Source organism: Hoplias malabaricus, unplaced genomic scaffold (assembly GCF_029633855.1).
Source record: "Hoplias malabaricus isolate fHopMal1 unplaced genomic scaffold, fHopMal1.hap1 scaffold_174, whole genome shotgun sequence".
Lineage (NCBI taxonomy): Eukaryota > Metazoa > Chordata > Actinopteri > Characiformes > Erythrinidae > Hoplias > Hoplias malabaricus.
Genome location: NW_027101065.1, coordinates 28319 through 33581, shown reverse-complemented (window position 1 = coordinate 33581; position 5263 = coordinate 28319). Strand labels below are relative to the sequence as shown.

The 5263-nt window shown below is 50.8% G+C and overlaps 1 non-coding gene across 1 annotated transcript; it reads right to left on the bottom strand.

Annotated features, from left to right (window-relative positions):
- Positions 1–3768: 3768 nt before the first annotated feature.
- trnae-uuc (transfer RNA glutamic acid (anticodon UUC)) lies at positions 3769–3840 on the bottom strand. Its single transcript has one exon. It is a non-coding gene; the product is annotated as a tRNA-Glu (tRNA).
- Positions 3841–5263: the final 1423 nt, after the last annotated feature.

The window sequence follows — 5263 nt, the reverse complement described above, 5'->3', positions numbered from 1 at the left end:
TTAATAAGGCAATCCTTAGGTCGCGGGTTCAAATCCGGCTCGAAGAAGACTTTTCTTTTCCCTCGCGCCACTGCCGGATATCATGGCCAGGTGCCTGCCTGCAGATGCGCTGGCATGCCAGAGTGCAATCTGCTGAAGGCAGTGACGGATCATTTACACTGTTCCATTCAAATTTCTCAAACATTATCTTGCCTCCCTAAAAGACTTGCAGACTTGAAAGCATAAAGCCACGCTGGTGTGGGTGTGTGGAGGTGGTGAATGAGGCAGCAACGTGTCGTTTAGAAGTTTGGCAAAAAAGGAAGTAGCAGAAGGAGGACGCTTTACATTCCTTTAACCTACACAGCATGTGGGTGGGGGGCTTCCAGAGTCTTGTAGTGGACTTGGTGTGCAAGAAAGCACACGCTTCCCTGACCGGGAATCGAACCCAGGCCGCGGCTGAGAGAGCGCCGAATCCTAGCCACTAGACCACCAGGGACACCGTTTTCAGCCACGTCTGAAAGGAAGGAGATAGGATTAAGTTCAGGGGCTAGGGCTAGGCATTTGCCAGATGTACTCGTTCTACAATCATAGGAGAGCATCCGAGTCTGTCCTAAATGCACTTGTCAGTTTTCAGTCCAACTCTTTAGGCTAGCGCCTTTGATAGCTCAGTTGGTAGAGCGGAGGACTGTAGTTGTTAATAAGGCAATCCTTAGGTTGCGGGTTCAAATCCGGCTCGAAGAAGACTTTTCTTTTCCCTCGCGCCACTGCCGGATATCATGGCCAGGTGCCTGCCTGCAGATGCGCTGGCATGCCAGAGTGCAATCTGCTGAAGGCAGTGACGGATCATTTACACTGTTCCATTCAAATTTCTCAAACATTATCTTGCCTCCCTAAAAGACTTGCAGACTTGAAAGCATAAAGCCACGCTGGTGTGGGTGTGTGGAGGTGGTGAATGAGGCAGCAACGTGTCGTTTAGAAGTTTGGCAAAAAAGGAAGTAGCAGAAGGAGGACGCTTTACATTCCTTTAACCTACACAGCATTTGGGTGGGGGGCTTCCAGAGTCTTGTAGTGGACTTGGTGTGCAAGAAAGCACACGCTTCCCTGAGCGGGAATCGAACCCGGGCCGCGGCGGTGAGAGCGCCGAATCCTAGCCACTAGACCACCAGGGACACCGTTTTCAGCCACGTCTGAAAGGAAGGAGATAGGATTAAGTTCAGGGGCTAGGGCTAGGCTTTTGCCAGATGTACTCGTTCTACAATCATAGGAGAGCATCCGAGTCTGTCCTAAATGCACTTGTCAGTTTTCAGTCCAACTCTTTAGGCTAGCGCCTTTGATAGCTCAGTTGGTAGAGCGGAGGACTGTAGTTGTTAATAAGGCAATCCTTAGGTCGCGGGTTCAAATCCGGCTCGAAGAAGACTTTTCTTTTCCCTCGCGCCACTGCCGGATATCATGGCCAGGTGCCTGCCTGCAGCTGCGCTGGCATGCCAGAGTGCAATCTGCTGAAGGCAGTGACGGATCATTTACACTGTTCCATTCAAATTTCTCAAACATTATCTTGCCTCCCTAAAAGACTTGCAGACTTGAAAGCATAAAGCCACGCTGGTGTGGGTGTGTGGAGGTGGTGAATGAGGCAGCAACGTGTCGTTTAGAAGTTTGGCAAAAAAGGAAGTAGCAGAAGGAGGACGCTTTACATTCCTTTAACCTACACAGCATGTGGGTGGGGGGCTTCCAGAGTCTTGTAGTGGACTTGGTGTGCAAGAAAGCACACGCTTCCCTGAGCGGGAATCGAACCCAGGCCGCGGCGGTGAGAGCGCCGAATCCTAGCCACTAGACCACCAGGGACACTGTTTTCAGCCACGTCTGAAAGGAAGGAGATAGGATTAAGTTCAGGGGCTAGGGCTAGGCTTTTGCCAGATGTACTCGTTCTACAATCATAGGAGAGCATCCGAGTCTGTCCTAAATGCACTTGTCAGTTTTCAGTCCAACTCTTTAGGCTAGCACCTTTGATAGCTCAGTTGGTAGAGCAGAGCACTGTCGTTGTTAATAAGGCGATCCTTAGGTCGCGGGTTCAAATCCGGCTCGAAGAAGACTTTTCTTTTCCCTCGCGCCACTGCGGGATATCATGGCCAGGTGCCTGCCTGCAGATGCGCTGGCATGCCAGAGTGCAATCTGCTGAAGGCAGTGACGGATCATTTACACTGTTCCATTCAAATTTCTCAAACATTATCTTGCCTCCCTAAAAGACTTGCAGACTTGAAAGCATAAAGCCACGCTGGTGTGGGTGTGTGGAGGTGGTGAATGAGGCAGCAACGTGTCGTTTAGAAGTTTGGCAAAAAAGAAAGTAGCAGAAGGAGGACGCTTTACATTCCTTTAACCTACACAGCATGTGGGTGGGGGGCTTCCAGAGTCTTGTAGTGGACTTGGTGTGCAAGAAAGCACACGCTTCCCTGAGCGGGAATCTAACCCGGGCCGCGGCGGTGAGAGCGCCGAATCCTAGCCACTAGACCACCAGGGACACCGTTTTCAGCCACGTCTGAAAGGAAGGAGATAGGATTAAGTTCAGGGGCTAGGGCTAGGCTTTTGCCAGATGTACTCGTTCTACAATCATAGGAGAGCATCCGAGTCTGTCCTAAATGCACTTGTCAGTTTTCAGTCCAACTCTTTAGGCTAGCGCCTTTGATAGCTCAGTTGGTAGAGCGGAGGACTGTAGTTGTTAATAAGGCAATCCTTAGGTCGCGGGTTCAAATCCGGCTCGAAGAAGACTTTTCTTTTCCCTCGCGCCACTGCCGGATATCATGGCCAGGTGCCTGCCTGCAGATGCGCTGGCATGCCAGAGTGCAATCTGCTGAAGGCAGTGACGGATCATTTACACTGTTCCATTCAAATTTCTCAAACATTATCTTGCCTCCCTAAAAGACTTGCAGACTTGAAAGCATAAAGCCACGCTGGTGTGGGTGTGTGGAGGTGGTGAATGAGGCAGCAACGTGTCGTTTAGAAGTTTGGCAAAAAAGGAAGTAGCAGAAGGAGGACGCTTTACATTCCTTTAACCTACACAGCATGTGGGTGGGGGGCTTCCAGAGTCTTGTAGTGGACTTGGTGTGCAAGAAAGCACACGCTTCCCTGAGCGGGAATCTAACCCGGGCCGCGGCGGTGAGAGCGCCGAATCCTAGCCACTAGACCACCAGGGACACCGTTTTCAGCCACCTCTGAAAGGAAGGAGATAGGATTAAGTTCAGGGGCTAGGGCTAGGCTTTTGCCAGATGTACTCGTTCTACAATCATAGGAGAGCATCCGAGTCTGTCCTAAATGCACTTGTCAGTTTTCAGTCCAACTCTTTAGGCTAGCGCCTTTGATAGCTCAGTTGGTAGAGCGGAGGACTGTAGTTGTTAATAAGGCAATCCTTAGGTCGCGGGTTCAAATCCGGCTCGAAGAAGACTTTTCTTTTCCCTCGCGCCACTGCCGGATATCATGGCCAGGTGCCTGCCTGCAGATGCGCTGGCATGCCAGAGTGCAATCTGCTGAAGGCAGTGACGGATCATTTACACTGTTCCATTCAAATTTCTCAAACATTATCTTGCCTCCCTAAAAGACTTGCAGACTTGAAAGCATAAAGCCACGCTGGTGTGGGTGTGTGGAGGTGGTGAATGAGGCAGCAACGTGTCGTTTAGAAGTTTGGCAAAAAAGGAAGTAGCAGAAGGAGGACGCTTTACATTCCTTTAACCTACACAGCATGTGGGTGGGGGGCTTCCAGAGTCTTGTAGTGGACTTGGTGTGCAAGAAAGCACACGCTTCCCTGAGCGGGAATCGAACCCAGGCCGCGGCGGTGAAAGCGCCGAATCCTAGCCACTAGACCACCAGGGACACCGTTTTCAGCCACCTCTGAAAGGAAGGAGATAGGATTAAGTTCAGGGGCTAGGGCTAGGCTTTTGCCAGATGTACTCGTTCTACAATCATAGGAGAGCATCCGAGTCTGTCCTAAATGCACTTGTCAGTTTTCAGTCCAACTCTTTAGGCTAGCACCTTTGATAGCTCAGTTGGTAGAGCGGAGGACTGTAGTTGTTAATAAGGCAATCCTTAGGTCGCGGGTTCAAATCCGGCTCGAAGAAGACTTTTCTTTTCCCTCGCGCCACTGCCGGATATCATGGCCAGGTGCCTGCCTGCAGATGCGCTGGCATGCCAGAGTGCAATATGCTGAAGGCAGTGACGGATCATTTACACTGTTCCATTCAAATTTCTCAAACTTTATCTTGCCTCCCTAAAAGACTTGCAGACTTGAAAGCATAAAGCCACGCTGGTGTGGGTGTGTGGAGGTGGTGAATGAGGCAGCAACGTGTCGTTTAGAAGTTTGGCAAAAAAGGAAGTAGCAGAAGGAGGACGCTTTACATTCCTTTAACCTACACAGCATGTGGGTGGGGGGCTTCCAGAGTCTTGTAGTGGACTTGGTGTGCAAGAAAGCACACGCTTCCCTGACCGGGAATCGAACCCAGGCCGCGGCTGAGAGAGCGCCGAATTCTAGCCACTAGACCACCAGGGACACCGTTTTCAGCCACGTCTGAAAGGAAGGAGATAGGATTAAGTTCAGGGGCTAGGGCTAGGCATTTGCCAGATGTACTCGTTCTACAATCATAGGAGAGCATCCGAGTCTGTCCTAAATGCACTTGTCAGTTTTCAGTCCAACTCTTTAGGCTAGCACCTTTGATAGCTCAGTTGGTAGAGCAGAGCACTGTCGTTGTTAATAAGGCGATCCTTAGGTCGCGGGTTCAAATCCGGCTCGAAGAAGACTTTTCTTTTCCCTCGCGCCACTGCGGGATATCATGGCCAGGTGCCTGCCTGCAGATGCGCTGGCATGCCAGAGTGCAATCTGCTGAAGGCAGTGACGGATCATTTACACTGTTCCATTCAAATTTCTCAAACATTATCTTGCCTCCCTAAAAGACTTGCAGACTTGAAAGCATAAAGCCACGCTGGTGTGGGTGTGTGGAGGTGGTGAATGAGGCAGCAACGTGTCGTTTAGAAGTTTGGCAAAAAAGGAAGTAGCAGAAGGAGGACGCTTTACATTCCTTTAACCTACACAGCATGTGGGTGGGGGGCTTCCAGAGTCTTGTAGTGGACTTGGTGTGCAAGAAAGCACACGCTTCCCTGAGCGGGAATCTAACCCGGGCCGCGGCGGTGAGAGCGCCGAATCCTAGCCACTAGACCACCAGGGACACCGTTTTCAGCCACGTCTGAAAGGAAGGAGATAGGATTAAGTTCAGGGGCTAGGGCTAGGCTTTTGCCAGATGTA